This window comes from Theobroma cacao, chromosome 10, assembly GCF_000208745.1.
Source record: "Theobroma cacao cultivar B97-61/B2 chromosome 10, Criollo_cocoa_genome_V2, whole genome shotgun sequence".
NCBI classification, from domain to species: Eukaryota; Viridiplantae; Streptophyta; class Magnoliopsida; order Malvales; family Malvaceae; genus Theobroma; species Theobroma cacao.
This window is the reverse complement of record NC_030859.1, coordinates 2,468,992-2,496,825: the sequence shown is the minus strand read 5'-3', so window position 1 is coordinate 2,496,825 and position 27,834 is coordinate 2,468,992. Positions and strand designations below refer to the sequence as shown.

Sequence of the window (27,834 nt, the reverse complement as noted above, 5' to 3'; positions counted from 1 at the left end):
CTTATTTTGAAATATTTTTATATGAGTTTTTTTTTTGTGAAATATTATCAGACCAACAACAATGTGAAATATTCCCATTGTTTCAGTAATACAATTTCTTGCCAGACAACTCTGGTCAGTAGCTTAAATTTCATTCTTTTGTAAGATGCAAGAGAATTGTTGAATCCTGAAAGGAATGTCTCTAGTACTCTGCCTCTACTTGACAAAGAAATAAATTGTATGAGACAGTTAGAACTTCATATGATCATGATCAGGACAAATTTCATGGACATTTTTAACCTCTTCAAACTGGTATGCATCCCTGATCCCTTCATTTGCCAGCTTAGTTACTTTAACCAGTAGCCGCAAACAAGCCCCCTTGGACTTAGTGAAGATCTGTGGCCTCATTCTGAATAAAGTTTTCAACTGCTTTCCAGGACAACTAATTTATCAAGCCCTCTAGCTCTTTTTATTTGTAAAGATTTTACACTTCTTTTGATAAATTTTACATGCAAATGATTTCTGTTATTCTTGTCAGTAGCTTAAATTTCATTCTTTTGTAAGATGGAAGAGAATTGAATCCTAAAAGGATTGTGTCTAGTACTCTGCCTCTACTTGACCTGTCATTGGTGATTCATATAATTTTAATTGAATTAATGTAATTGTTTGATAAATATAAAACTTTTTCAGCATACATAATGGTTACGCAAGGTTGAAACTTTAATCTTAGCTTGCATGACTTGTTTCTTTTGGCACCTTTTCATGGCAATTACTCTGCATGGTTTTCAATTAGGTCGGGCTGATTTTGTTCTGCATTTGTTTTTTTAATAAGCAATTATAAAAGAAAGCTAGAAATATGAACTTAACATGAAACAAGTCACAAACTATAACCATGTCCAAAAATCAAAATGTTTTCCTGGACAAACTCAATAATTCAAGAAAAATAAAAACCATGTCCTTATCAGTTCAAAGTTACAAAACTGAATTTTGCTTTCTTCTTCTTGGCAATGAAATTAAGCATAAGTGAAACCTTTTTGAGTTTAATTTAAAGTTTCATATGAACATGATCAGAATAAATTTCAGGAGAATTTTCAACCAGTTTAAACTTGAAAGGATACTTCCCTTTCTTCTCCAGCTTAGGCACTTTTACCAAATTCCTCAGACACCTCCCATCTCGTTTTGATATAATTAGTGGAGTTCTTAGGAACAAAGATATCAACCGCCTTGCCAAGAACATCTCTTTGGTCTCATCTGCACATCCTTCTAAATTGACAAACTTGAGATTATTGAGTTTATCAGAACCAGCAAATATAGCTGAGAATATTTCAGTGCTAGGCAAGTCATAGCATTTGGGATCAATCTGCAAAGTTAAGATGTTTGAAGAGTATCAAATTTGTGCATGAATCGTTACATTGTTACGAGTTCTATCCTTCACGTGATTTAATTTCTCATCAAACAAAAGTGAAATCCATTCTAATATTCCACTAATACCAATTTTTCTCAACAGCATTATGCTTGTATCATAAAAATGCAAAACATATCAAGAAAATGGGAAGACTTGCAGTCACATAGAGTTTTTCCAAGTTAGGACAGAGCTTCAGAAAGCAAAGTAGTGCATTGATATTTCCTCTCTCCATTGAACAATCAATCCACCAAAGCTCTTTGAGCTCGTTGAAACAAACTTCAAAGTCTATGCTTGAAGAAGGTAACTTCTTGCAAAATGATTTCTAAATAAAAAAAAAACAGAAGAAAATAAGTTTAGTATAATAAAACTGATCAAAGATCGAGAACAGAAGCATGAAACTGAAAATTTGATTACTGAGTTTAGATAAATTACTGAAACATGCCTCGAAAAGCCATCTACATAGTGTTAGAGATTCAACACCATCTATGCTTTCCAAAATGGATTTGAAGCATTGAAACAAGGTGGTGCAGCCACAATTGCAGCTTCTTTTGTATAATCCATAATAATAAGGAGTATAAAAGGAAGACTTTTTAAAGTCCCATGTCCAATGTTTTAGAGGGCCTTGTCTGAAATCAAGCATGGCATCTTCCAAGCATAATCCACAGTGAAGCATACGTGAAAGCCACGAGAGATAAGAATTACAACTACAGAAAACATTAAACCGAAAACACACTAATCTGCCTCGATATTGGAAAGACTTTAAACAAGAGCCTCCAAAAGAGAAATATTCTAATTGTGGGCAATCCAAGACAATTTTTGAAGCCTTGCAGCATTTTCTATATCTAAAGATTGTACTCCATTACACTTTGCAATAGTCAAACTCTCAAGAAATGGTAAATATGACACCATAGAAGTAAGCGCCTTGCTAGAAAGGCGGTATACTGATATTAGATACAGACCTTTTATTTTGAACTGCTGATCGGTAGGCAATGGGGGATTTAGCTCCAATATCTTCACATATTTGTAAAGAAATGGCCATCTATCACGCTTTGGAAGATTCAACGGTAACAACCAATCAAATGACTTTGACAGTTCTTGTTCCCCAGCGGAGAAATCAAGATGAAGTGTATTATTAGGTGCAAAAAGGGTTCTACCATGGCCAAAGTTAAACTGGAACCCCTACTTATTTCTTGGTGGATGAAGGTGAGCTAAATCATTAAGAAGGCTCAATATGGTAACTACAGCATCTTCAATGGTACCATGTAGTACACAAGCCTTTTTCCAAAGATCTTTCCATCGAGTAGAAAGAAAAGTCGTTTGGACAGCAGATTCAAAAGGGCGGAAGGTAATGATGTGACAGAGGATCTCATCGGGGAAACAACTGATGAAATCTTTAAGATCCATACTCCTGTAGAAAAACAAGATTTATCTCACAAGGAATTCAAGGAAAATAGTCTGATCCTATCAAATAGTAATGGCGCAGGAGCGTCTAGGATTATATTTTATTTAATTTAATTTTTGTTAATTTTATTTGATTTAAGAATTATAGCTATATTAAAATTCTTCCTTTACTTGTATTAGGATTTTATGCTAGTCATGTTCTATTTAGGAATTAAACATTTATTTTATTTAAATCTCTTATTAATTATTCAAATTGTATTAGACAACTAAGAGTAGAGTTTTATTAGGATTTGGGCCTATAATACTATAAATAGGACCCTTAGGCTTAATTATGAGACATTCAGAGTTGAGAGTTAATAAATAATATTTTCTTAAGCAGGAGTGCTTATTTCTCTAGGCTCTTTTTAAAAAGTAAGAGATTTTAATATCTTTGACCTAGCCAACCAAAGTGGGATTTTGGCTATTTTTAACCTTAGTGGGGTTTCAACCTTGCCAAGATTAGTGATTCACCTTAGTGAGGTTTTCAACCTCGCCATGATTGGTGTCTTTCACAACGCCCAGGTGTCTTTACAACGCCCAAGTGTCTTTACAACGCCCCTGCGTCAGTTTGGAGAGCGGGAGGATCATTATTCGTTGCATAGTTCAGGTTCGCTGTCGAGTTTCGATACTCCTTGTTCGGGTAATTTTATTTATTGCTTTATAGTTATATCATCATCTTTTTTTTTCCCTACATCACCACATCATCATCATCATGCAATAAAATGCTGCCAAGACGTCAAAATCGTCAAAGAGAATATCACGAAATCGAGATTGCGGAACTACTTCAGCAAATTCAAGAATTACAAGAGCAACTCGCAAGACGTGATACTCAAATCAACAATTATAGCTCTAGTGATGAAGAGAACGATACTAACCCATTTCATCAAAATTCATCCTCTGATGAAGAAGTACCTATTCGTCGCCTGAGAACTGCTGCTACTAGAGATTTGAGAATCAAAGTCAACATTCCTGAGTTTGAAGGAAGACTTCATCTTGATGACTTCCTTGACTAGCTCTACACAATGAAAAGAGTTTTTGAACTCAAAGATATCCCAAATGAAAAACGTGTGAAACTTGTGGCAATTAAATTGAAAAGGCACGCTTCTATTTGGTGGGAAAATCTCAAAAGGCAACGAGAAAGAGGAGAGTGCAACAAGATCAGAACATGGGATAAGATGCATCGAGAACCCAAGCGTAAGTTCCTTCCTGAGCATTATCGACAAGAAATTTTTATCAAATTTCATAACTTGAGGCAAAAAACAATGTCGATAGAAGAATACACAATGGAGTTTGAACAACTTCTCATGAAGTACGATGTCCATGAGCCTGAAGAACAAACTATAGCTCGTTATCTTGGGGGTCTCAATGTTGAAATTGCAGATGTTGTTCAACTACAACCATATTGGAACCTAAATGATGTCATCAGATTAGCATTAAAGGTTGAAAAACAACGATCATGAAAAAGGTCAATGAGTTCATCCAGACAACAAGAATCTACCCCAAACGATGAAAGTCAGAGTTCAGTAACCATTCTGCCTCCAAAGGTAAACTCTTCCAACACTGTAAGTAGTAACGATAAAGAGACTACTTCTACTCGTGCTTCTAATGTCAACAAAAAGTGTTTCAAATGCCAAGGATTTGGACATATTGCTTCTGATTATCCGAATCAAAGAATTATTTCCTTAGTAGAAAAAGAAGATTATGTGAATTGAGAAAAATTAGAATCAGTCTATGATGAGTATGATGATGAAGAGATAGAAGAAGTTTCTGCTGGCCATGGAGAAGCTCTTATTGTTTGTCGTAACCTTAACATTACCATAATGACTAAAGATGAAAGTTGGCTTCGTCACAACATATTCTATACAAGGTGCACATCCCAAGGGAAGGTTTGTGATGTCATTATTGATAGTGGAAGTTGTGAGAATGTTATTGCCAACTACATGGTGGAAAAGTTGAAACTTCCAACTGAAATACATCCTCATCCTTACAAGCTACAATGGCTGAGAAAAAGAAAAGAAGTAAAGGTAACAAAGCGCTGTTGTGTTTAATTCTCTATTGGAAATAAGTATGAAGATGAAGTATGGTGTGATGTTATTCTAATGGACGCATGCCACTTGTTGTTAGGACGGCCATGGCAATATGATTATCGAGCTCACTATGAAGGAATAAGTATTCTTGTATCCATCATAGTGAGCTCGACGATCATATTGCCATGGCCGTCCTAATAACAAGTGGCATGCGTCCATTGGGATAACATCACACCAGACTTCATCTTCATACTTATTTCCAATAGAGAATTGAACACAATAGTGCTTTGTTACCTTTACTTCGTTTCCTTTTCTCAGCCATTGTAGCTTGTAAGGATGAGGATGTACTTCAGTTGGAAGTTTCAACTTTTCCACCATGTAGTTGGCAACAACATTCTCACAACTTCCACTATCAATAATGACATCACAAACCTTCCCTTGGGATGTGCACCTTGTATAAAATATGTTGTGACGAAACCAACTTTCATCTTTAGTCATTATGGCAGTGTTAAGGTTACGACAAACAATAAGAGCTTCTCCATGGTCAGAAGAAACTTCTTCTATCTCTTCGTCATCATACTCATCATAGACTGGTTCTAATTTTTCTCAATTCACATAATCTTCTTCTTCTACTAAAGAAATAATTCTTCGATTTGGACATTTCTTATTGTTTGTCATAACCTTAACACTGCCATAATGACTAAAAATGAAAGTTGGCTTCCTCACAACATATTCTATACAAGGTGCACATCCCAAGGGAAGGTTTGTGATGTCATTATTGATAGTGGAAGTTGTGAGAATGTTGTTGCCAACTACATGGTGAAAAAGTTGAAACTTCCAACTGTAGTACATCATCATCCTTACAAGCTACAATGGCTGAGAAAATGATACGAAGTAAAGGTAACAAAGCGCTGTTGTGTTCAATTCTCTATTGGAAATAAGTATGAAAATGAAATCTAGTGTGATGTTATCCCAATGGATGCATGCCACTTGTTGTTAGGACGACATGGCAATTTGATCGTCGAGCTCACTATGATGGATACAAGAATACTTATTCCTTTATCAATGAGGGAGTAAAAATTATGTTGACTCCATTAAAATCAGAAAACCGACCAAAGAGACAAAAGGAAGATAAAGCACTTATCACTGTGTCTGGTTTAAATAAGGCTTATCCGGAGTCAAACCATTTATGTTTCTTATTAGTCTCCAAGGAGAATGAAGTATCTTCACCCATATATGGTCAAACAAAATTGGTCAACCAAAGTTCGGGAAACTTATCGAGAAGCTTTGTGGATAACTATACCATTAACAAGACTACAGTTAAGTATGATTTTCCTATCCCTCGATTGGATGACATGTTCATTGGCTCTAGAGTGTTTTTGAAGATCAATTTGAAGAAAGGATATCATCAAATTCGAATACAACTTGGAGATAAATAGAAAACAACCTTCAAAACAATGGATGAATTATTCAAATGGTTGGTATGGACTATGACAGTATGTGGATCCAAACATGGAGTATGTCAAGGCCTACTCGTCAGAACTGAGTTCTTCTGACCTGAGAAGAATGACGCAGGAGCGTGTAGGATTATATTTTATTTAATTTAATTTTTATTAATTTTAGTTGATTTAGGAATTATAGGTATATTAAAATTCTTCCTTTACTTGTATTAGGATTTTAAGCTAGTCATGTTCTATTTAGGAATAGAACACCTATTTTATTTAAATCTCTTATTAATTATTCTAATTGTATTAGACAACTAAGAGTAGAGTTTTATTAAGATTTGGGCCTATAATACTATAAATAGGACCCTTAGGCTTAATTATGAGACATTTAGAGTTGAGAGTTAATAAATAATATTTTCTTAAGTAGGAGTGCTTATTTCTCTAGGCTCTTTTTAAAGAATAAAAGGTTTTAGTATCTTTGGCCTAACCAATCAAAGTGAGATTTTGGCTATTTTTAACCTTAGTGGGGTTTTCAATCTTGCCAAGATTGGTAATTCACCTTAGTGAGGTTTCCAACCTCCCCACGATTGGTGTCCTTCACAACGTCCAAGTGTCTTTACAACGCCCCGGCGTCAAGTAAAAGTCAAAAAAAGTTATACCAGTGTTTTCTTGTGCTATCATAAGAGAATCATTGGCAAGGACTAAAATTGGTCTGATAATGTCAGCGTACAAAAATAACATTCAAAAGAAAATACTAACAGTTGTTCCTTTGCAGTTTTCCTTTGGTTGTCATCTGGATCATGTTCTGTCTCTGGATTCTTCTTCTTCATCATACTCTTCTTTCCCATCTTTTCTTTAGCTTTCAGAGGTTTGCAAAATTAATAGTATTTTCAAAAGAAAATACTGGAGATGTTAGTTGCCTATTCAAAGACATAGATGGGGTTGGACTTTGAACTTTCCAGGAAAGAACTCAACAAATAAAGTCTATATAGGATTGCCTCTTCTATAAGACTTAGAATGCAAGTAATGTGAATTGACTTTGTTGTCACAAAGTCATTTTTCCATATAATAAGTTAATTATCTCTTTTCACCTTTGTTTAGGTAGCTAAGCTAGACAAATATCTCTATAAGGATAAGAAAACTGTTAAATTCCCATTTTTATGCAATACAATTTATTACAAGAAAACTTTTGTCAGTAGCTTAAATTTCATTCTTTTGTAAGCATGGAAGAGAATTGAATCCTCAAAAGGAATGTCTATGGTACTCTGCCTCTACTTCACCTATCATTGGCTATTCATATAATTTCGATTGAATCAATGTAATTTAAGTCATGCGTTTGTTTCCAAATCAAATTTTCTGTTCTCACCTACTAACCCAATTTTTTGCACCTGAATGTAATCTCTTTATTCTTTCCTTTTTCCTCAGGTTTTTGGAGTACGAGAACTGACTAGATTTTATATGATGTTTGACCTCCATTCTTCCCTTACCTTCCTAACCATATGTAATTTCTAATTGATTAAGCCAAAGCCTTCTTTCCTGAAACAATGATTCAATAACACTCACCTTTAATTGGCAAAGCTTCTTCTCTTTATAAGTTTTCATCAAAAATAGTAGCCTCCCAACCACAATTGCATAACACCAAAAAAATAAATAAAACAATTTTTCTTAATCTCTGTTGCAATAATAAAGGTTATACAAGGGATATTGGAATAGGAGTCAGAGTATACTCTGTCCAAAAATCAGAAGGGCTTTTGTAGACAAAATTCATGGTGTAAATGAACTCCTTACAAATCCAATGCTGCAAACTTAAACTTATGTTTTCCACTCCTTGACAGGGAAATTAATTATGCGAGACAGCTAGAACTTCATATGAGCATGATCATGACATGTTCCATGGAAATTTTTAACCTCTTTAAACTTGTAAGGATCCTTCCCTTCTTTTTCCAGCTCAAGTTCTTTAACCAGACGCCGCAAACAAGTCCCCTTCGACTTAGCTAGGATCACTGGTTTCATTCTGAAAAAAGGTCTCAACCGCTTTGCAAACAAAATCTCCTTGTTTTCATTTGCAAATCCTTCAAGTTTCAGCGGCTTGAGATGATTGAGTTTCCTGAGTCCATTGACTTTAGCTGTGCACTGCTTTGTGCTTCCCATGTTATAGCTTTCAGGATCAATCTGCAAGTGTGATGAAGAGTAATTAATGGTAGCATTGCTGTGAGTTCCTACCATCACAATCACTCAATTGTTCACCAAGTAAAAATCTACTTGTATCATGAAAATGGAATGACTTACAGTCACATGAAGTCTTTCCAAACAAGGACAGAGTTTAAGAAAGCTGAGTAGGGAATTAAAATTGTCTCTGTCCATTGAATAATCAATCCACCACATCTCTGTCAGCCCGTATAAACGAATCTCACTGTCTCTACTTAGAGATGATAACACCAAGGAGATCAATGCCTGCAAATAAAATTGACCAAAGTTTGAGTCATGAGTATTTAGGAGTACAGAAGCCTGAAAAAATCATTTTGAGAGTGGATAAATTGCTGGAACATACCTGGAAAACCCATCTACATAGTGCTAGAGAGTTAACATTTTTAACGCTTTTGAGGATTAATTTGAAGCCATTACAATTGAAGCTATTGTATATAGGAGGGCCTCGTCTGAAATCAAGCATGGCATCATTCAGTTGGAACTTGAAGGGAGACGGAGACCAATTGGGAAATATAGGTCGATCATCATTAGAGGAAAGTTCAAACTCAAATAACACCAATCTGCCTCTATATTGGAAAGACGTTAAGTTGGAACCCTCAAACCTGACAGATTCTAATTGGGGACAGTCCAAGACAACTAATTTATGAGGCTCTCTAGCATCTTTTATTTGCAAAGATCATAAGCCATTGCATTTTGCGATAGTCACGCTTTCGAGAAATGGAAAACTCGACACCATAGATGAAACCACCTCCTTAGAAGGATAGCTTACTGATATTAGATACAAGGATTTTAATTTCTTTGTATTGCAACATGGTTCCTCCAGCATCCAACCAAGTCCATACCAACGAGATGGCCAATGGTAACGAGGTGCAAGATTCAGCTTCAACAACCAATCAAATGGCCTTGGGAATTCTTGTTTACCAGCAGAGAAATCAAGTTACAAGGAATTATTGGGCGCAATAGCAGCTACGAAGACTCTACCATGGCCCAACTCGACTGTGAGCCCCCACTTATTTCGTGGTCGATCTTGTTCACAATCGTCAACAAAGCTGGATATAGCAGTAACAGCATCTTCCATTGTTACATCATGGACCGAAGCCACAAAGCTTCTTTCCAAAGGTCTTTCCACTGAGTAGAAAGAAACGTGGTTCTGACAGCAGATTGAAAAGGGAGGAAGGAAATGATGTGGTAAAAGATGTTGTCAGGTAGACGACTGATGAAATCATTAGGATCCAAATTACTGTTGAAAAAACAACATCGATCATGTCTGTCATAATGTGTTCAAAATATTTGTCTGATCATAACAGAAACTAATAAAATTCCAAAGAATTTAAATAGAAAAGTTCTCGCTCGGCAATTTTTCTTGTTAAGTTATCAGGAGCATGCTCCTTTTCTGGATGCCTCCATTTATGAAGGAATAAGGGTATAATTTGGTGAAGGATTTCATCATGTAAACAACTGATTAAATCAACCACATCCGAATCCCTGTTCAAATACAAGATTGATCTAGAAAGACTTCCACCTTCCAGTCGCTGGAACCGATCAACAGTGAAAGTTGAGAAGAAAATAGTAACAGTTCTTACCTTGCTGTGTTTCTTGGGATATTACCATCTGGATCATGCCCCTGTTTCAATTGATTACTCTTCTTGATTCTTCTCTTCTTTCCCATATTTTCATCAATATTTTTTCAGGTTGTGGTTTGACCATATATATGGGGAATGACTATATATATATTTTTTCCATCCATCCTCCATCAAAAGGCTATTGACTGTGGTTTGTTCTTAGAACTCGGTTGTTTTATTGTTTGCTGTGTTCTTCCTGGACTTTGTGTTTTCTTGTTTCTTGCGCCTGTTTTTTTTCAGGAATTCTTTGTTTCTTTCTCCAGGATTTATTTTTCCTGTTGGCAATGAAGATTTATTTTCAACAAACAAGAAAGACAAGAGTTGTCTAATTCCCTTAAAAAAAACCAATTACTGGTAGAGTTTCATACTTTTTTGAAAAGCAGTTGTTTTATTATCCACCCAAAAACTATTATGCCATTCCAAAGTCTTAAATTACGTAAGTCGAAGACTTTTAGCGGTTGTTTTAAAACCTTTTTGGTTTGGCTTTTTTCTAATTTAAAAGTTATTATAAAACTCTTATGAAAAATAATAACTTTTAAAATTAAGCTAAAGTTGTTTGGTAAATTTTTTTTTATAAGTTATAATTTTTGTTAAAATTATTATAAAAGGTATTTTTTTTTTGAAAGAGTAATATTGTAATTATTTTTAACAAATGAGGATATTTTTTAAACAAAAATAAAAATTTTCTTGTATTTTTAAAAGAAGAGAAGAAAATTTTTTAAGCCCTTTTTTAAAAATTTTGTTTTAAAAAAAAAGTTATTTTTTTTAAGAACTTCTCAAAAAATCATGTTTGGCCTGTCTTTTACTTTTAAAAAGTAAATAAGTTGAAAAAAAGTTAGACCAAACATCTAACTTTGGAATGGCATCATATCTTTAGCTGCTCAAAAAGCAATTCGCAGCACAAACACAAAAACTATTATTGTGAAAAATAATGGACGGACATTTCAATTCCCTTTGCGCCAATGTTAGGGTGATGGTAAGATTGGAGTAAACTAGAATTTTGTTTAGGAATTTCCACATGAAATTGATCATATAAATTAAAAAGGATAAGAAAGGTGTTATATTCCCTTATCAGATATATTATAATTTAGTGCCAGAAAAAATCTTGTCAGTATAGCTTACCAGAGATTCCATAGGGGGAAGGTCATGAATAATGATGCTTGGCAAAGAAGTTCATCAGATAAGCCACTGGCAAAATAATTTGAAGACTGAATGTTATAATTTGAAAAAATTAATTGAATATACCTTGAGAACCCATCTACATAATGCAAGAAGAATGAGCCATGAGTGGAAAAAAGACAAGTTAGGTACCCTTAAGTTTTATTAATTATATTTCTCGAAGCATATTGGACCAATTGACAAGCAATTGCTGCATCCCTTTATTATTTTCCAGGATTAATTATAATGCAAGTAAATTGAGTTTGGTCAGAGAGACAAAAGTTTTCAAACGAAATCCCCATTAAAATGTGGCTTAAATCCATGTTTTGGTAAGTGGACGGGATCTTCAAGGATTGGCACATTACTATGTGATTCATTTGTTAATACATATATAGTTCTGTTTGCATTTAATTTATCTTAATATCAAATCTAACGCAGGAGCGTCTACGATTGTATTTTATTTAATTTAGTTTTTACTAATTTTAATTGATTTAGGAGTATATTATTATTATTTAAGAATTATAAGTATAATAGAATTCTTCTTTTACTTGTATTAGGACTTTAAGCTAGTCATGTTCTATTTAAGAATAGAACACATATTTTATTTAAATTTTTTGTTAATTATTCTAATTGTATTAGGTAACTAGAAGTAGAGTTTTATTAGGACGTGAGCCTATAATACTATAAATAGTATACTTAGGCTTAGTTATGAGTTCAGAGTTAATAAAAAATATTTTCTTAAGCAGAAGTGCTTATTTCTCTAGGCTCTTTTTAAAGAGTAAGAAGTTTTAGTATCTTTGACCTAACCAATCAAAGTGGGATTTTGACTATTTTTTCATTTTAGTGAGGTTTTCAACCTTATCAAGATTGGTGATTCATCTTAGTGGGGTTTTCAATCTCGTCACAATTAATGTCTTTCACAACGCTTAGGTATCTTTACAACGCCCCAGCATCAAAATCCTTCAGTAGTACTATATATACTTACAACAAAAATGATAAAAGATACAGTATTTGAGCTGGGAAGGCTTACTTTCCTACTCTATGAAACCATACCATTTCATAATGCTCAGAAGGTTGAAAGAAGGTTGAAACTTTAATCTTAGCTTGCATTTCTTTTTGCACATTTTCATGACAATTATTCTGCATGTTTTTCAATCAGCTCCTGCAGATTTTGTTCTGCATTTTTTTTTAATTAGCAGTCGTAAAAGGAAACTAGAAATATGAACTTAGAACCTAATATGACACAAGTCACCAAACTAACTATGTCCAAAATGCAAAACCTTTTCCTAGACAAATTCAATAATCCAACAGAAATAAAATCCAATAAAAATTATATCTTCAAAGATACAAGAAAATGTTATTTTGCCTTCTTCGTGACAATGATATTAAACATAAATGAAAACTTATTGAGCTTAATTCAAGAGTTTATATGAACAGGACTTGTAAGGATACTTCCCTTCCTTCTCCAGCTTGGACACCTTTACCAGACACCTCGAATGAGCTTAGGCACCTTTACCAGACACCTCGAACGACTCCCGTATACTTTTGATTAGATATAATTAGTGTAGTTCCTAGAAATAAAGTTCTCAACGGCCTTGCAAACAGATTCTCATTGGTCTCATCTGCACATCCTTCTACTTTGACAAACTTGAGATTATAGAGTTTATAATCAGGAACATTGATTATAGCTGAGAATCTTTCAGTGCTAGGCAAGTTATAGCATTTAGGATCAATCTGTAAGTTAAGATATTTGAAGAATATCAAATTTGTGTATTAATCGATGCATTGTTGCGAGTTCTATCATTGAAGTCATTTAATTTCTCATCAAACAAAAGTGAAATCCATTCTAACATTCCACTAGTACCAATTTTTATATCAAGAAAATGGGAAGACTTACAATCACATATAGTCTTTCCAAGTTAGGACAGAGCTTCAGAAAGCAAAGTAGGGCATTGATGTTTTCTCTCTCCATTGAACCATCAATCCACCAAAGCTCTTTAAGCAGCAACAAACGAGAGCCAAGGTCTGTACTTGAAGAGGGTAACTTCTTACAAAATGATTTCTAAATAAAAGAAAAAAGAACAGAAGAAAATAAGTTTAGCACAATAAAACTGATCAATGATTAATCAGTTATGAGAGGATAGGAGTACAGAAGCATGAAACTGAAATTTTCTTTACTGAGTTTAGATAAATTACTGAAACATGCCTCGAAAAGCCATCTGCACATTGTTAGAGATTCAGCACGACCTACGCTGTTCAGAATTAATTTGAAGCATTGAAACAAGGTGGTGCTACCACAATTGCAGATTTTGTAGAATCCATTAGGACCAGCACTGGTAGGCATTTCAAAGTCCCATGTCCATCGTGTTAGAGGGCCTTGTCTGAAATCAAGCATGGCATCTTCCAAGTGGAATCCACAGCGACAAAAATGTTCATTCAACGAGTGATAAGAATTAAATTTGCAGAACGGTTTAAACCGAAAAGACACTAATCTGCCTCGATATTGGAAAGACTTTAAGCAACTGGAACCTCCAAAACAGAAATATTCTAATTGTGGGCAATCCAAGACAGTTAATTTTTGAAGCCTAGCAGCATTTTCTATATCTAAAGATTGTACCCCATTACACTTTGCAATAGTCAAACTCTCAAGAAATGGTAAATATGACACCATAGAAGTAAGCGCCTTGCTGGAAAGGCAGCATGCTGATACTAGGTATAGAGCTTTTTATTTTGAACTGCTGCAATGGCAGATTTAGCTCCAATAGCTTATCATGTTTGTAGGGAAATGGCCATTTGTCACGCACCGGAAGATTCAACGGTAACAACCAATTAAATGATCTCGATAATCCTTGTTCCCCAGCAGAGAAATCAAGATGAAGTACATCATTAGGCGCAATGGCAGCTAAGAGGGCGCTATCTTGTCCAATGTTAAACTAGAATCCCCTCTTGCTTCTTGGTGGACGAAGCTCAGCAAAATCATTAAGAAGGCTAAATACATTAACAACTGCATCTTCTATACTTCCATATACAAAAGCCTTTTAACAAAGATCTTTCCATCCAGTAGAAAGAAAGAGTGGTTTGGACAGCTGATTCAAGAGGGAGGAAGGTAATGATGTGATGAAGGATCTCATCGGGAAAACAATTGATTAAATCTTTAGAATCCATATTCTTGTTAAAAAAAAAAAAACAAGATTTGTGTCACTAGGATTTCGAAGAAACTAATCTGATCCCATCAAATAGTAAAATTTATCTCACAGGATTTCAAAGAAAGTAGTCTGATCCTATCAAATAGTAAAAGTCAGAAGAAATAAAATATAGCTTAAGGAGTCATTGGTAAATAGTAAGATTGGTCTGATAATGTCAACAGACAAAAATAACATTCAAAAGACTTAACCATCGTTCCTTTGCATTGTTTCTTTGGCTGTCATCTGGATCATGTTCTGTCTCTTTGCAGTGTTTCTTTGGCTGTCATCTGGATCATGTTCTGTCTCTGGATTCTTCTTTCCCCTCTTTCCTTCAGCTTTCATAGGCCTTCCCATCTTTCCTTCAGCTTTCATAGGGTTGCCTCTTCCAGGAGACAAGTAATTGTCACTAAAAGGTTCTACGTTACAAACGAAATTTGTCTTCATGGATTCACTAATAATCATTGTTATTTAATATAAAAGTAAAGGATCTACTACAAGAGAGTCATATATAAAAAACAAAATCTCAAAAGCAATTCAAGTGCTTTGCCTCCAAAGATCGAAAGCTTCTAAGTTTTTAGGTCTTCTCACTTATATATGGATGTACTAATGGACTTTACTTCAGTTGGTCCAAATGGACTTGAATTTGCCCAATCCGTACCAAACAAGACATATATAAAACGCCAAACAAAAATATGGCTGGCATCTTTAAGAATCTCTTTACAAACAGAGTTCAAGGCCATAGCATTTCATGATTAATATTTTATTTGAAGATTCTTGTAATCTAATTTTATTATTTTGTTTCTTAAATTACTTAAAAATTTTATTTACTCACTAACTGCAATAATGTTTATCAACACATTGCAACTGAACTTTGTAGAGAAAAAAAATTATCAATAAAGTTCCTTTCATTATAATCTTTACTAACAAGTCCTTTCACCATTCCATATTCCTCATGGACTTCATAGATAAATAATTTTTATTGTCACATCCAACTAATGTAATACCAATTCATGATTTTATTATTGTAAGACTTTAAAAAATATTTTTCTTCAAAAACACTTATATATACAATATTAATATAAATAATATAACTTTAAAACATTTTTAGAAAGCACACTGGTCAAAATTTATTAAGTACGACAATCTTATAAAAATCGTTTCAATATCTGTTTCAATGAACTTGGTGAATCATTTATTGAGCATCGAATATAATTTATTTAACATGTACATAACCCACCATATTAGGATATAATCTTTAAATTCAAGATCGCATGTTGGTAACATTATAAATATTAAATAAAATGTATTGACCTCTCAAGTCTAAGAATAATTAGTAAATTGTAATAAAGCCCCTTTTAATTGTTGACAATACAAGCTTATTTGATGCTCTATAATGAGATCCTGTTCAATATATGTATCTTACACATATGTGTCCCACTTATTTGCTTGAAAGTTATAACCCAATTAGTGGATTTTAAAGATTTTAACTTTTTTATAGAACCATAACAAGTGTGGACTTTTAAACATTTCGTTACATTTAGCCTAAAATAATTTTGATAAATAAGGAACAGAAGAACTGTAACTCACCGCTTAATATTTCTTAAATTATTATTTTTTATAATGTTACTAAATAATTTATCATCATATCATATATGTTATAAATGAATAATATAGTCATATATCTCACGCTCACTAGAGAGTGTAGGACTTGTTAAGTTTTCTTTTCAATTAAAATAAATCCTAATTTGATTACAAAAAGAAAAAAACTTGAATACTAATCCTCCTATGATTTTAATTAACACAAATTGTTATATATATATATATATATATATATATACACGTGTGTGTGTGTGTGCGCGCGCGCGCGCGTGTGTGTGTAACTAGCCGAAGTTTCACCCCTTGCTATATCATTGTTTGTTTTAGCTTTGTTTTTCGGATTCTCTTAACGAACGAATATTCCAACCGTTCAACCTCTTCAAATCTGTCATAAGGCTTGGATTAATGACGACAGTGTCCTTTGCAACAACTTATTTTCACCGCCTATACGGCAGCCAAAGCCTTTCTTTATCGACATCTTATACACAGTACAAATAAGAAAGTTGATTAAATTATGTGGAGATTCTTGTACATAGTTTATAAATTTTAAGGAAAAACAGCAATCGTGTCACCCCCAGGGATCTCGCCCAACTTTTACAATGTTCCGAAATTCTTCGTAGCTACAAAGTAGAAATAAAAAGCGAGTTCGGCTGTCAAGTGGCCAAGTTATTTAATCGCTTTGGTCGTTGCACTGAAGCTAGTGTGGTGATGGAAATTGACATTATTTGAGAGTTGGATAGTCTCACGCTTTTCAAAGACGTGAAGGATGAACAATGTGCTATTTGCTTGGAGACTTTGCTTGTTGGTTCCAGAATCATTAGTCTACCCTGCTTGCACATATACCATCACAACTACATTCTCCAATGGTTGCACCAAAAACAAAATTGTCCTTTTTGCCGCCTCCCTTTGTTAAGTGTGGATAAGGATTCATTGTTAAGCACAGAAGAAAATTGAATCCTAAAAGGAATGTCTTGACTGTCGGAGATTTGTATAATAATTCTAATTGAATTAATGTAATTTAAGTCATGAGTTTACTTCCAAATCAAGTTTTCTGTTCTCAGCTACTATATATCCCAATTTTTTACACTTGGATATGATCTCTTCATTCTTCCCTTTTTCCTCAAGATTTTGGAGTATGAGAACTGTGACACCCAGTACCCTCGTATTTTGAAACCTCGACCTCCATAGACCCGTAACTAGGAGTAGACATAATAACACGAACTAAGGGTAATTTTGTCATTTCTCATGCTGAGATCTTGGAAGTAATTTTCTAATGTTGTTAAAGTCTAAGTAAGCCTAAGAAATAAATGAATGATGGTAAAATAAATGAAGAAGATAGAAACACTGACAATTTTCATAGTAGGGGTAAAATGGTTATTTTTCATCTCAAGTCTAAATTTTTATGTTTTCATGAACTCGAGTATTTTTAGACTATTATAGATTTTATCTCAGTGTCAAAAGAGTAAAAAGGTTGCACAAAGGATGGGAGGAAGACAAAGTGACCTTGTTAAGGGCATTTTGGTAATTTATATGAGGAATTGGATAAACTTTAGATATAAATATCTAAGTTCCAACAACTTCCAGTAGCTTCTTCTTCCTTCCATCTCTTCTCTCCATTTCACGTTTTCTTCATCCTCCATGGGAGAAAACCTTGATTCCTCCACAGCCTTCTCATAGAAAGCCCAAATTTCAAGTTTTTGCGTACTTCTTCATAGGGTTTTTTCATGCTCTACCACTTTTACACCTCAACAGCTTTCAAAAGTCTTTCTTTAGTACATTCACTCACTAGCTGGACATATAGAGAGAGAAAGAGTGATTTCCCTTATTAGCTTGAAGAATTTTGAAAGAGGATTCAACTACAAAGACCATCAAGGTGAGAATGAGTTAGGGTTAATCTCTTTAGTTGTTTATAATGTCTAGTAATTAGATTTGTGAGTGTTTTATTGTTGAGGGTGTTTATTCAATTTTAGTGTGACTAGAGTAGTGCAAATAATAGCCATTTAATAGTAGTTGGAAGCTAGTTAGGGATAACTAGTAAAACTTGATTTAGGAAATAGCTTTTGGAATGGTATTAATGCCAAGTTGGGTTGATGGCGATATTGTTGTGTGTGATAGGTTCCAACAGAACCCCACACCTCCATTCGGAACATTAGTCAAAGTTAGAGCCTACCAAAACATCAACAGAGACTGGTGAGTGAACTTGCATTTCAAAATGTTTTGGGAAGTGCCTACATGTTTAAATAAATCATTTGAAAGTTTCATTTGTTTTTGCTTTAAAAATATACTTGGGGAACAAGCCCTTGATGAAATGTTTCTATCTTGTGAAATGTGCAATATGAATAGTTTATGCATTCTCACATTATATTGATATGTATATTATGCTTTGGATGCTCTTTTTGTGTGATAATGAGGACCTAGCTATGTGCATTATGGGAGTGCACATGAGCTGATGATGACCTATCTATGTGCGGTGTGAGAGTGCACATGAGCTGATAATGATGATATTGCATTGTGCGTGTAGGGAGTGCACATGAGCTGAGTGTGGTGGGATGGTATGCATGATGATGTATGTATATATATATATATGTTATAGAAAGTTTATGAAAATAATTGTGATTGTGTTGTATGTTGGCATTATTAATTGCTCCAAAATTGCTTTTCATTTCAGCAAGAAAATGGCTTTTTAATGTAACAATACCCCTTTTTAACTAAATTTCTCTGTTTCTCGCTGCAGCGAGATTCATTCTTGCTACAAAAAGAAACTCAGGTTGGGGGGGGGTTACACTGGCCTGGTTCTCGCTGCAGCGAGAAACTCTCGGGTGGTTCCAAAATTCTGATTCATTACTTTCACTTTGATAAAGATTTTGACCACCTTCCAATCAGAACTGGGCCAAGTGGTAAACATCAAAGTTGTAGCCCAGCCTCTTAGCTTTCTAATAACCTAAAAATTATGTCAATTGGACTTTTGTAATGAGAGATATGCTTGAAAAACCAAATCATATGCAAATAGAGAATACCTTTTCGCTGTAGAGAGAAAACCCTCTATTTGTTTGTCTTGCTTGGTCATTGCTGAAATTTTCAATCTATTCAACTTTATGGTTCATCATGGGTTTTGTAACATTAAGGGATTAAACATCAAAAGTTTGAAATGAGGGGTTTTAACCAAAAATTTAGACTAAATTGCATGGTTTATCGTAAATGCATCATGTTTTCTAAAATATTCCTTATCATTGCTTGTTCCTTTCTTATATTCACTCACTGAGTTTATACTCACTTTTTTAAATTGCATGTTTTCAGATTCGTAAATAGTTGGAACCGAGATTAAAGCATCCACTTGCATTTACTCTTGGTAGGTATCATGGCATTCGATAGCCGTACCCTCACCAAAGTCACTCCGTTGGTCGTTAGAAGTCTTTTATATAAGTACATGTACATTAAATGTAAATCGCTAGGAATCACTTTGCTAACGATGCATGTATAGTTTGGAATGATTGTGCCATTATGAGATGGCTATGAATAACCTTATTTTGAGATGGCTATGAATACCTTATTTTGAGATAATAAAAAATGTAAATTTTTGGTATTTATGTTGTATTATGAAAAAACGTCTAGTTGTAAATTACAAATGGTGGTATAGTAATGGTGATGAAAATTTGATAGGATAGTCAACGGGATTATGTGAAGAGGCTTGCTTGGGCTTAATGGGCTACGTCCACTGAGCCCATGTGCCGGTTATGGCCCAGAATTTGAGTCGTGACAAGAACTAATAGGTTTTATATAATATTTGACCTCCACTCTTCCGTTACCTTCCCAACCATATGTAATTTCTTATTGATTAAGCCAAAGTCTTCTTTCCTGAAAGAATGATTCAATAATACTCATCCTTAATTGGCAAAGCTTCTTTCTCTTTATATGTTTTCATGAAAAATAGTAGCATCCTAACCACAATTGCATAACACCAAAAAAATAATAAAACAATTTTTTTTAATCTATTGCAATAATAAAGGCTATACTAGGGAAATTGGATTGAGTCAGAGTATAATCTGTCCAAAAATCAGAAGGGCTTTCTAGACAAGTTTAATGGTATAATTGAACTCCTTACAAATCCATTGCCACAAACTAGAACTTATGTTTCCACTTCTTCTGCAAAGAAATTAATTATATGAGACAGTTAGAACTTCATATGAACATGATCAGGACATGTTTCATGCAAATTATGAACCTCTTTGAACTTGAAAGGATTGCTCAGGTACTTTAACCAGACGCCGCAAACAAGCCCCTTTTGACTTAGCTAAGATCTGTGGGTTCATTTTGAATAAAGGTTCCAGCTCCTTTGCCAGCAAAATCTCATCCTTCTCCTTTGCAAATCTTTCTAATTTCAGCAGCTTGAGATGATCGTGTTTTTTGATTTCATTGAGTTTAACTGTGAACTTGTTTGTGCTTCTAATGTTATAGCTTTCAGGATCAATCTGCAAGTTTGACGAAGACTATCAAACTTGTCAATTAATGGTAGCATTGATATGATGAGTTCCTACCATCACAATCATTCACTTGTTCACCAAATAAAAATCTATTTTTATCATGAAAATGGAATGACTTACAGTCACATAAAGTCTTTCCAGTCGAGGAGAGAGTTTAAGAAAGACGAGTAGGGAATTAACATTGTCTGTGTCCATTGAACAATCAATCCACCACAGCTCTGTCAGCTCGGAGAGACGAATCACAGATTTTCCACTTAAGTACGGAACACCCAGGTGATCATTACCTGCAAGAAGAAAGAACATTATCGACGTTAGGTACAATAGAACTGATCAAAGTTTTAGCCATGAGTGTTTAGAAGTACAGAAGCCTGAAAAATCTTTTTCAGAGTGGATAAATTGCTGTAACATACCTCAAAAGCCCATCTACACGGTGGTGGAGATTTATCAAATTGAATGCCTTGGAAGACTGATATGAAGCTGAGATTATTGATTCTATCGTATATAGAAGGACCTTGTCTGAAATCAAGCATGGCATCTCGAATAGGAACTTGTCGAGAGAGGGAGGCTGAAAGAAATATCTAATACCAGAGCAAAATTGAAGCACCAAAGACGCCAATCTGCATGCTAAGTAGGAACCCTGAATGCAGACAGATTCTAATTGAGGGCAGTCCAAGACAACTAATTTATGAAGCCTTCTAACTTTGTTTATTCGTAAAGATCATAATCCATTGCATTTTGCGATAGTCAGGCTTTTAAGAACTGGGAGATTCGACACCATAGATGAAACCGCCTCATTAGAAGGATAGCTTACTGATATTAGATACAAAGATTTTACTTTGTTTACACCATTTATATTCCGAAGTGGCAAATGGTTAGGCCATGAAAGATTCACATTCAAAAACCAAACAAATGGCCTTGAGGATTCTTGTTTACCTGCAGATAAATCTAGTCGAAGTGAATTATTAGGCGTAATAGCAGCTAAGAGGACCCTACCAGGGCCAAGCTCAAATTTGAACCCCACTTATTTCTTGGTGGATGGTGTATAGCAGCTCGATATAAATTTAACAGCATCTTCCATTGTTACAACATCATGGACCGAAGCCAACAAAGCCTCTTTCCAAAAGTCTTTCCACTGAGTAGAACGAAACGTGGTTCGGACAGCAGATTGAAAAGGGAGCAAGGAAACAATCTGGTCAAGGATGTCATCAGGTAAACGACTGATGAAATCATTTGGATACAAATCAACCACATCCAAATCCCTGTTCAAAAACAAGATTGATCTTAAAAGACTTCCAATTTTCCAATTGATCGTTTTGAATCAATAGTGAAAGTTGAGAAGAAAATAATACCAGTTCTTACCTTGCAGTGTTACTTGGGTCATTATCATCTGGATCATGCCTCTGTTTCTTTTGATTATTCTTCATGCCCATTTTTTCTTCAATATTTCAGGTTTTGGTTTAAAAATGGGGAACAAGTTTGAGCTTCGTTCCAAAGAACTTGAACTGTTGCAAAATTGCAGTGGAGTCTTTTGCAGGACTAATTTGACTGCAAGGAAAGGTGATATTGTAATACCCAACATCCTACATCTGATATGAATGTGATTGTTAAGACCTATATAACAATTCAAGCCGATCACTACTAGCAACTTGAGCTTAAGTTTTTGAGGGCTATGTGGTTTAGGCCCAAAAAGTTACTGGGTCAGTGGTTGGACTTGGGTCGTTACAAATAGTATCAGAGTCTGTACCAGTCTGATGTGAGCTTTCACATTGCTCTGGTGAGATTTTAGTCTTGTGATGTGATGTATGACCTTAATGAGGACATCAAGGATTTGAGTGGGTGGGATTGTAATACCCAACATCCTACATCTGATATGAATGTGATTGTTAAGACCTATATAACAATAAAAGCTGACCACTACTAGCAACTTGAGCTTAAGCTTTTGAGGGCCATGTGGTTTAAGCCCAAAAAGCTACTGGGTCAGTGGTTGGACTTGAGTCGTTACAAATATATAAGTATTTTAAAATCACGACACATAACAAATAATTTTAAATCGATTAAAATTGAAAATTTTATTTGATTAGAGTTTTAGTTTGTATACAACATTAAGTATTTGTACAATTTTATACTTTTAATATATTCACACCATAAAAATGGGTGTCCAGGCTTTACAAGGAAAGTAGTGCTTTGAGAGAAAAAATGTACAAGTAAAGTAAAGAGATCATTGAGTTGATTTGAAAAATTATTGAAAAAGATTTTATTGTACTTAAGAACTGTTTCACTTTGTAGACTTAAAAAGAAGTGAAATCTTTTTTTTTTTTTTGTTAGTTTGATTTCTTTAAGTTTTATCTTTATTGTTTCTCATACAATTTTCATAACAAAAACGAAAGTGACAAACAATGATGCTTGCAAAGGTGTTCATCGGATGAAGCCACTAATAAAATCATTAATTAGGATCCATATTCATGTACAAAAACATATTTTTAATCTGATAATGAATGAAAAGGAAAAAAAAACAAATGGGTTATATATTTTAGCACTTGGATGAATGGAAATTCAATCATCCAAAAACAATTAGTTTGATCCTAAATCTAATAGTATAATTTGAAAGAAAATAAAATAGTAATTGCTTGATAGTGTTCCTTGTATTTTATAATAAAAGAGAAAAATAATCAATGGCAATATATAAACAAATAAATGATAAAATCAATCTTTTGAAACAACAATGTATAACAACAAATTACTTAGCAATTTCTTTTTCAATATAGACAACTGAAGAGTCTTTGATATAAACATAGTGCATAAATATAAAATTGAACATAAAATATTCTTTTATATAAAAATTGATAATTATATGCAATGGTTAAGTTCATTATTGTATTATGTGTTAAATAATATATATTACAAAAACCATACCCCTTTAATCAAAAAATCTTAAATAAGAAAAAGTCATTGGAAAAAATTCATGGAAGACAGGAAGACGGTACATAAGCCATCATGGGAGTCTTCAAAATCTAAAACAAAAATGGATTTTATCCCTTTTGGTATTTGGCTAGATATTATAATTTCATGTTTGTTTGTTCCTCTTGGCAATAAGAGGTCTTGGCTAGAACACTGGTATACTTATTAGCACTAGTTAGAATGTAAGCCCCTGGCGAGATGAGCAGGGAAACTATACATCTACACCCTAATAATCTCGAGATAGAGTAGCCCTATCAGTCCCCGAATTTTTTTGAGTTCTACATTAATTGTGACATCAAATCTTGTATTCTGAACAGTGACTTGGATCCTAACGATTATATCAGTCGTTTGCCTGATGACATGAATCTGCAGTCCAAACTGCTTTGGAAAGACATGTGGAGAAAGGCAATTATATATGATGGAACCATAGAAGGTGCTGTTATTGCTATACTGGGATTTGTAGATAAATTTTTTCAACTCCACCAACCAAGAAATTCATGGGGCTCAATTGCTGTCAGTAACCATTGCACCAAATAATAAACTTCACCTTGATTTCTCAGCAAGGAAAGAGGAATTTCCCATGCCGTTTGATTTGTTATTTAGACTGAAACATAAGAAACAGCCCTCTTCCCAACCAGTAAACTTATATTTGTATCTAAAATCAGTAAGCCATCTTTCCAGTGAGACAGTTTCTTCTATGCTGTCGAAGTTCCCATCTCTCGAAAGCTTAACCATCGCAGAATGCGATGGATTACGGTCTTTACAAATAAGCGACGATACTCAACTACAAAAACTGTCTTCGATTGCCCACAACTGGAAATTTCCAGTATCGAGGCAGATTTGTGCCCTTCGAGTTTGTAGTTTCCCCCAAGGATTGGATAAAATTTTTCCTGGAAGATGCCATGTTTCATTTCAGGCAAGGTTTTGGCTACGACTTTTGCAATATTTCTCCCGGCTTTGAGTTAATCGTTCAAAGCTTGGGCTGGGTTATATCGTTTTTTTAGAAAAGGGGACGATTGACATAAGAACCATTTTACATATCAATTTGGACCCCATAAATGACCAACAAGCTCTTATTTCTCTCACATTTTCGATCATTTATGCACAACAGCTAACGACAATTTCTTGCCTTCGTCATTGGTCCAGATTTAAAAGTTTGGACCAGCTGCAGGATCTCATCAGTCAGCTTGTTGTCCTTGCCAATCTTGTAGTTTGTGAAGGTCTCAAAGTTCTTCTTGAACAGGCCAGCCAATTTCAACAGTGTGTCTTTGTATGCCTTCTTGTCAGCCCAAGTGTTCTCTGGACGCAGAATTTGTGAAGGCACTCCCTCAATCTCAGTGGGGATCTCTAGCCTAAACACCTCAGTTTGCTGGCAAGTTGCATTCAAGAGGCTGCCAGAGTGAATCGCTTGAATGATTTTTTGGGTGTATGGTAAGTTGATACGGCTTCCATAGCCATAACTTGATACGGATGTATGGGTTACATCTTTGACACTCTGTAGATGGGCTTTTGGGGTATGCAGTATGCTGCAGTGACTTGTCCGCTCTTTAGAAAGAATTTTCAATTTTGTGTACTCTAAACATTCGTGACCCAACCTTCGATAAATTCTTTTGTACCTAACCACTAGTCTTCTTTCTTTTTGAAATTTGCAGGCATTGATATACCGGATGTTACCCTATAAAAGGTATTGTAATCGTCTTGCCTGGCTGAAAGAGCTTTGGTGGATTGATTGTTCAATGGAAAAAGACAATGTTGATGTCTTACAATGCTTTGTGAAACATTGTTCTGCCTTGGAAAGACTTTATGTAACTGTAAGTCTTTCCATGTTCATGATATATTGTTACTTTCCAACCTCTTCAATTTCACTGAATGATCGTCATGGTTGAACAACTCACAACAATATATGCAACCATTAATGCAAACTCTTCATGACCTGCTGTCTGCTGATGAAAACTTGCAGATTGATCCTACAAGCTGTAACATGACAAGCAAAAAAAAGTTCTCACCTGGCCTCAGTACCAGACGCGAAAATTTGATGGATTTCAAGCTCCTGAAATTAGAAGGATTTCCAAATTAGGAGGAAATTGCGTTTACAAGGCGGTTGACTCCTTTATTCAGAGAGAGACCAGTAATTATAGTCAAATCTTTGGATGGAACTTGTTTATAGAATTCAAAAATCAAAGTGCAACACGTTTTCACTTATGTTAACTTTCTTTGCCAAGAAAGAACAAAACAAAGTTCAGTCTTCTATATATCTATGAACTTGTAAAGAATTTCCTTTCTCTGTTTCTATTGGATAGCATTAAGTTTATCTGAAAAAATGTTCTGATTTTTGACAGAATATGCACTGTTTCATGAATTCATTTAGCTTTATTACAGTCTTAAGCTAACAGATTTTGTTCAATCTTTGCATAAAATTAGCCTTTCAGATAATACTTCATTGCATCTAACAAACAGAAAACAGAAATGCAGTCCTCAAAAATATCTGTTTAAAGATTCATGTGAACATGATCAGGACATATTTCATGAAAATCTTTAACAAATTTCAACCAGTATCGACATTTCCCTTGCTCCTCCAGATTTAGTACCTCTACCAGATACCGCGAACAAGTCCCATTCAACTTTGTTATGATTACTGGTCTTGCTTTGAATAAAGGTCTCAAACGCTTTGCAAAGAAAATCTCCTCGTTAGAATCTGCAAATCCTTCTAATCTGACAACCTTGAGATGATTGAGTTTGTTGATTCCACCCACTACACCTGAGAATTTTGTGCTTTCCATGTTATAGCTTTTAGGATCAATCTGCAAGTTTGATCAGCAGGTTATGAAGGTTGTTGAAGAGTATCAAGCTGTGGCGAGAACTACAATTATATCATGAAAATCCAACAAGAAATATGTTATGAAAATGGAGAGACATACAGTCACATAGAGTCTTTCCAAGTAAGGACAGAGTTTTAGAAACCAAAGTAGGGCATTGGCATTGTTTTTTTTTTTTTTTTTTGAAAGGCAGTATTTATTAATCACAAGAGATCTCGCAAGAGGAGATTACAAAAGGCACTTCAAGAATGTCATGCAAAAGACTAGCAGATTACAAAAAAAAGAGATCTGCTACTTCCAGCATTGAGGTACAAAGCATGACAAACAGAGGATGAAGTGAGAAATCATATTCAAAAGAAAAAACATAGGGGTAGTTGAAGGTTAACCAAAATAATAAAGCCTTTGCAATGGAGGAATAGTTCATGTGCTCTCCCCTTGTTGGTTTTGAAAGTAGGCTTTGAAGTTTGAGTCTCTTAATACCTCTGCTTTGGCCAATCCGTCTGCAACCTTGTTGGCTTCCCTCATTACATGCTTGAAGGTGACTCTTGTGCTTTTACGCAAGAAAGTTTCAATGGCATTCGAAATATTTTTCATCCGCCAAGGGACTTTGCAGTGGTGTTGTGCCCAATTGATAGCATTGGCAGAGTCGCTTTCCACAACTAGAGAATGAGTGGCAGCCTAGGGAGATGAAAAGAAGAAGCTGATTCCTTCCCGTATGGCATAAAATTCAGCAAAAATTTGAGTGCTCGATTCCAATGTTTTCAGAGAATGTTCCCCGAATGAAGCCATGGTGGTCCCTAATCACTCCTCCAATACCAGCAGGTCCAAGTTTGCCTTTTGCTGCGCCATCTGTGTTGAGTTTAAGAGTTTCAGGTGGTGGAGTTGACCAATTGGTAGCCGTTCTTTGGTTCTTCCTTTTAGTGTTGATGTTGGAGCAAAGAGGCTCCATGAGACATAGGTCAGCAGGAACATGGCCAAGTTCCCATTTCCATCGACACCAAAGCATGTGCCGTAAAAAGGCGATGTCTCTCATTTTGTTTGGACTGAAGCTTTTCCCTCTGAAAATAACCTCATTTCTACAAAGCCAAAGTGTCCAAAGTGTTGCAAAGAAGAGCATTCTCCATGTATCTCTCTTGCCCGTAGGCATGGGAAGTTCAAACCGGGCATTGGCATTGTCGCTCTCTGCTGAATGATCGATCCACCACAGCTCCTTTAGGTTGTAGAAATGAAAGTTGACATATAAAGAGGGAAATATCTCCCAGATCAATTCCTAAAATAAATGAAAAAAAACAAAAAAGTACAAAGAAATCTTAAGTCATGAGCGAGTGAAAAAGTGGTTAAAGATATGGATGAATTGATAAATTACCAGAACATACCTCAAATATCCATCTACATAGTGTTAGTGATTTAACACTTTGTATGCTTTGAAACATTAATTTAAGAACAGGTCTATCGATGCAGTTTTGACCAGGGCCTTGTCTGAAATCGAGCATGGCGTCTTCCAGGCGGAATTC

The 27,834-nt window shown here is 34.7% G+C and overlaps 3 pseudogenes; all 3 read right to left on the bottom strand.

Moving 5' to 3' along the window:
- LOC108663586 lies at positions 1,025 to 3,791 on the bottom strand (annotated as a pseudogene).
- On the bottom strand, positions 8,154 to 10,272 carry LOC18586160 (annotated as a pseudogene).
- LOC18586158 lies at positions 12,697 to 21,976 on the bottom strand (annotated as a pseudogene).